The following is a 6336-nucleotide window of genomic DNA, read 5'->3' as shown; positions in this document are numbered from 1 at the left end:
GATCTGGCCCCCACCCCCGGCCTCTATGACCTGTGCTTATGCCCCATCCTACCACTTCCAGCCACCCTGGCCTCCCTGCTCCTCCGAGATGTCAGCTCACATCTGCCACGGGAACATTCTGCCTCTGGGCTCCTCTCGGGCCTCTCTGGTCACTTCCTCAGAGACCCTCCCAACCATCTTAGCAAAAAAAAAAAAAAAAAAAAACAACCAAACCCGTCTCACGACCTTTTCCATCCTCTCCCACCTCCCACATTTTGCAGTATCCGTAATGCCCACCACCAGCTGGCCTGAGACCATTTCTTGGTGTCTGGGTTCACTGCCTGCCTCTCCCGCTCACGTGAGCTCTGTCCAGGCAGGACCCTGCTCTTTCTACTCCCTGAGGTGTCCCGAGGCCTGGGCTCAGAGGTGCTGACCGGGTGTTTACTGAGTGAGTAAGTGCACGCACGGAGAGCAGGGTGTGGTGATTTCACACGAGCTCATGTATGGGAACTGCTGTCATTTCTCTCGATTCTAAAACCCATGATCCAGATCTCTATGCTGCTGATGAACTGAACCGAATTTCAGCCACCCACCCCTGGTTTATTGACCTTCACCGCGGCCTTGGAAGCCAGCGGTCAAGCCAGTGAGGAGCCAGGACTCGGGCTGGGGCCCCAGCAGGGCTGAGGCGCGGGCACCTGGGGCACAGTGCGGCATATGACCAGCCTCACCCAGTGCCTACGGGATACAGAGACTCGTGGTCTCCCCGGCCAGCCCAGAGCTGGGCGGGTGGTAGGGTGGCAGGGGGAGGGGGTGGTGGCAGGGACTGGAGTGGGAAGATAGGGACCCTCCTAGGGCTCTGGTGCCCCAGGAGGTGTTTCTCCTAATGGCCACTGGGTGGCAGCACTCCTCCAGGAATGGGGGCAGCGCAGTCCAGCTTTTCCTGCGGGAGCCTGGGAACAGAGGTGGCAATCTTGGCGTTGGGGGGAGAGGAGCTGGGACTTTCCCAGGGTCACACAGTGACAGGGATTGGCCGGTGAGAGGGTACCTGCCTGCCTGGAGAGACTCAGGAGCAGAGAGAGGGAGGAGGAGGAGAGAGCTCGGAGGGTGAGCGGAAGGGCCAGCCCTGATTCAGCCCCTGGGAGGGGGTGGATGTCCTTACCCCAGTTTCGACCCCCAGAATCCTGTCCATCCTAGAGTCGGTGCTTAAAGCTTCCCCCTGAGGCCCTGCTGACACCTGTCGCCCGTGCCTCTGGCAGACTGCTGGTACCCCTGCTGGACTTGGATGGCTGTCACCGCCCCCACAACTCTCTCCCCTGCAGCACTGGACTGTGCTTGGACCCCAGCTGTGCCCTCTGCCTGTGCCACCGGGCCCCTCTCAGCCTGGGTAGCACCCGCTCCTGTAGGACTCAGCTGAGCCGTTGCTTCCTCCAGGAAGCCTTCTCTGGCCTCAGCCTGCCGAGAAGCCTCTTCTCTGGGCCCACATAATACCCTGGGCTCCTCCTGGCTGGTGAGACCACTGGGGCAGGGATTGCTGGTGGACATCCCGAGTGTGCCCAGACCCCGCCCATTCTGAGCCTGTGATGCGGTGGTCCTGCTGGAGGCATTGAAGGCATGCTTTGTGGAAATGTGGCCTCCAAGAGCTGCCCTTCCTTGGAGACTCTGATCTCTTTTTATTTGTTTGTTTGTTTGTTTCTTTCTTTCTTTTAAGGGAGATAGACGTTACTGAATACACCGGAAGGAAGCAGCCAGCAGACCAGCTGACGAGAGGCTCTGTGCAAGGAGGCAGTGGGTAGGGGCTGTAGTTAAAGTGGCAACGTGGGCCGGCTGGGTGGCTCTGTCTGTTAAGCATCCGACTCTTGGTTTCGGCTCAGTTCATGATTTCGTGATGGTGGTGTCAAGCACCAAGTCGGGCTCTGTGCTCAGTGCGAAGTCTGCTTCAGATTCTTACTCTCTCTCTCTCAAATGAATAAATAAAATCTTAAAAAACAAAATAAAGGGGAAAGGTGAGGAGGTATGAGGACATACGGAGTTCTCCCTTTTCTGGTGACTGTGCCTGGTTGTAAGTAGCCCATTGGTCAGTTGGGGCCTGTGGATATTTGAGACCTGATGGGCCTGTCTGGATTCAGCCACGGGGTCGCTGGGGCCCCTTTCTACGTTCCATCGCTCAAGACTGTTTGCCTAAAAGTGGCCTCTACATCCCCTCTGCGTGCCCTGCCCCGCCCGCCCCCCGGCATCTAGATCGACAATGACAAATCTTAGGCATTTGGACATAGGTCTGGCCTTTGGGCTGAGTGAGGGGCATAGAGACGTCCCCTCCTAAACCTGTTGGTCTGGCAGTTACAGACCAGAGCATGGTATTAGATTAACGTGCTGACAGGTGATTTGAGTGAAAGTCCTTGGTGGTCACGGCCATGGGGCTTGGGGGAGGAGACCCTCCAATGGAATGGGCTAGAATCCCTTTTGAGTCATCACGCCCAGATGGAATTGTTGGGTTCACTCAGACGCGTAGGAACGTGTTTGCCCGTAGATGGAGGTGGAGACTCAGATCTGAGACAGAGCCCCAGGATCTTCTTGTAAGACACCTCCCGAAGGAGTCTGATGCAGGGCCCTGGGCCTCCTACGGCCCTTCCATGTGCCATCCGTCTGCCTTCAGAAGGAGTTGGGCGAAATAATGGCAATGAGGCGTGACAATAAAAACCTCTGTCGTCTGCGCTGAGTGAATCGCTCACGAGGTACTCCCCACCGGCTGCTTCTTTTAGTCTTCATCCGTTTTACCTACTGTCTTGGGAGGGATCATGGTCCCCAATTCTCCAGACCCCTGAGGCTCAGAGACAAAGAGTGACTTGCCCAAGATCTCCCAGCTACAAAACAGCAGAGCTCAGAAAGGAGCTAGGGCCATCCTGGAGCCGTCTATGATAAAGCCTCTGGGTTTGGAGGTTGCTCTTTGTTAAAAACCAAAATTCCAAAATCCAGGACCCGCACTTCGTGTGGTGTCCAGCCCCATGGAGGAAGCTCAGGTCATGGTTCAAGTTCAGGCCCTTATCGTCCCTTCTCTGTGTCCATCCACGTCCTCTCCTCCAGGGCTCAGAAAATGTCCCATCTCATATAAAGCCACGCCATTTCTGGGGCATTTTCACCCATAGCTGGGGCTGTGCGGGGCTCTGTGGGAGATGCAGGCAATCTCCCTTGATTGTACTTCGTAAATGCTTTTTTTTTTTTTTTTAAGCAAGTTGACGGTCTGTGGCATTAAGCAAGCCTATTGGTGCTGTTTTTCCAGCAGCATTTGCTCAGTTTGCGTCTTGGTCACATTTTGGTCACTCTCATGATATTCCCAAATTTTTGATGATTATATTTGTTACGCTGATCTGTGATCAATGGTTAGGACTTGATGAAAGCCCAGATAATGGTTAGCTTTTTTTTTTTAGTGATAGAGTCTTTTTAAATTAAGGTATATACATTGCTTTTTGAGATGTATGCTCTTGCAGACTTAATAGACTACAATACAGTGTAAACATAACTGTTCTCTGCACTAGGAAATCAGCACGGTCACTTGACCTGCCTTATTGCCTTATTGTGATGTTGGCTTTATTGTGCTGGTCTGGAACCGAACCTACGATGTCTCCGAGGTGCCTGTACAGAGAAGAGCCAGATCTGTCCCCAGGAGCTTTCTGGCTGGGAAGACAAGAAGTGCTTACTTTGTTGTTGTTTTTTTTTAAGATTTTTTATTTATTTATTTGACAGAGAGAGAGAGAGATCACCAGTAGGCAGAGAGGCAGGCAGAGGGAGAGGGGGAAGCAGGCTCCCCGCTGAGCGGAGAGCCTGATGTGCGGCTCGATCTCAGGACCCTGGGACCATGACCTGAGCCGAAGGCAGAGGCTTAACCCACTGAGCCACCCAGGCGCCCAGGTTTGTTTGTTTGTTTGTTTTAATTTATTTTTTTGAGGAAGAAGCAGACAGAGCAGGAAGCCTGACGTGGGACTCAATCCCGGGACTCTGGGATCATGACCTGAGCTGAAGGCAGATGCTTAACCCACTGAGCCACCCCAGGAGCCCCAGGAAGTGCTTACTTTGGTGATGGACCAAGTCACTTGAACTTTTTTTCCCCTCAAATTCATGGTCCCAACCTCGCCCCCTGAATTGGCTAGAACACGTTTCACTGCAGCATGGGCTGACTGATAAAGTGGTTCACAATATTTTCACACATAGGGGCGCCTGGGTGGCTCAGTTGTTGTGCGTCTGCCTGTGGCTCAGGTCATGATCCCAGGTTCCTGGGATTGAGCCCCACATCGGGCTCCCTGTTCAGCAGAAGGCCTGCTTCTCCCTCTCCCACTCCCCATGCTTGTGCTCTCTCTCTCGCTGTGTGTGTGTCTCTCTCTGTCAAATGAATAAATAAAATCTCTAAAAAAATATTTTCACACATAGTATTTTCCACTGATAAAGTGGTTCATAATATTTTCACACTAATAAGCATTCAAAAGCAATCCAATTTTCTTTTTATTGTTTGTCACAGTGACATCACCCATTGGGGGTGTTCCTGGGGTCCTCTGGAAGGTACCAGGGATGATAGAGTTGGTACAAAAAGGGAATTCAGGGAGAGCAGCTTACAGTTTATTGAGATAGGAGTCCTAAGCCCCAATTTTTAAAAAAGATTTTATTTATTTATTTGACAGACAGAAATCACAAGTAGGCAGAGAGGCAGGCCGGGGTGGGGGGGGAAGCAGGCTCCCCGCTGAGCAGAGAGCCGGATGTGGGGCTCGATCCCAGGACCCTAGGATCATGACCTGAGCTGAAGGCAGAGGCTTAATCCACTGAGCCACCCAGGCGCCCCTCTAAGCCCCAATTTTAAAGGAGAAAAAACCTTCTCAGACAAAGTACAAGCATGTATAAGTTAAGCAACTCAAAATTGGCTCAGGGAAGCCATGAATGGATTTCAGAAGGCCAGACATAATTCCAAATGAATGATCCAAATGGGTGTTTCTGGAACTATGTTAAAGTGGCAGGACTTGTGAGCAGCGATTGTCTGGTAATTCTACCTGGAAAAGGTGGGTCGGAATGGGGCCTGGAAGATGGGGAGGATGAGGCAGAGAAGAGGGACCAGAGTGGGTGGGGAGTCAGGAGGCTGGAGCAATATCTTTGCCATGAGAATTGTTTACAAAACACTCACACCTGGTTCTCCTCTTTGTCTTGATCTTCACAAGTACCTGTTGGGAGGATTATTTTTCCCTGGTCTAGGGATACCTGAGGCTCAGAGGCGGGCAGTGACTTGCTCAAGATCACCTAGTTATAAAAACGACAGAACATGGGCTTGAGCTCAGACTCTTGTGGGGTGGAGAAATCAAAATCCATGTTAAAGTATCTAACTTTGGAGGCCTTCTTCTTCTTCTTCTTCTTTAAGATTCGTTTATTTCTTTTGAGAGAGAGCACACTCGCTCGTGCACGCACACACATGGGAGAGGGTGGGGCAGAGGGAGCAAGAGAATATCAAGCAGACCCGCGCTGGGCCTGGAGCCCTGGGGGGGCTGCATTCCATGACCCTCAGATCATGACCTGAGCGAAAATCAAGAATCAGATGCTTAACTGACTGAGATACGCAGGCTCCCCAGCTGCTGCATTGAAAACTAAAACCCTGGCCTGAACAGGGCTTGGAAGTTCTAGCCCTAGCTCTGCCACCGACCCTCGATCCATGGGACAAGGGGGAAGTTGCTTCTCTGTGCCTCAGTCTCCCTACCTCCACAATGTGGCTGACCATCCTTGTTCTCCTCTCACGGGATGGTGGTGAGCTTTGCAATCCTGTGAGTAAGCTGAACTGCAGAGCAGCAGGTACATGAGAAGGTCGCTGCACATTTGCGGGGACCTTCCTAAAGAGGGTGTGGGGTGGGGATCCCATGGGATGGTGGGATGTGCAGATAATCATCCTTCTGTGTCTCTCCTTTCTCCTCTGCCCTGGAAGGAAGCTGTGACCCTCCGGGCCCCGGGGGGTGGGGGTGGGGGTGGGCCTCAGGACTAAAGAAAGAGATGAGGTGTGGGGAGTCTTTCACCACATATCAGAGAAAGCATCTGGCTCAACGCTCTTAGTTTGCATATGGCGAAAGGGGGCACATAAGGTAACTTGTCCAATCTGTTGTTAATAACAGAGCCGTTGAATACAAGTGTGCAAGCGTTAAAGGGGCGCTGCACTAGATGGCAGGAGTCTCAGGGTCGAGATCTAGATCTTAAACCAACGGTGCGGGGCTTGGGACAAAATCCCTTCCCTTCTCTGGCACTTAGTTTCCTGGTCGCAGAACTGGGATTAGGGTCGAAGGGTCCTTCCAGCTCAGTGACTGTCATCAGAGATGCAGCACCCAAGGCCGGGGAACA

Source organism: Martes martes (assembly GCF_963455335.1).
Source record: "Martes martes genome assembly, chromosome: 8".
Taxonomy (NCBI): Eukaryota; Metazoa; Chordata; class Mammalia; order Carnivora; family Mustelidae; genus Martes; species Martes martes.
This window is presented reverse-complemented; position numbering follows the sequence as displayed.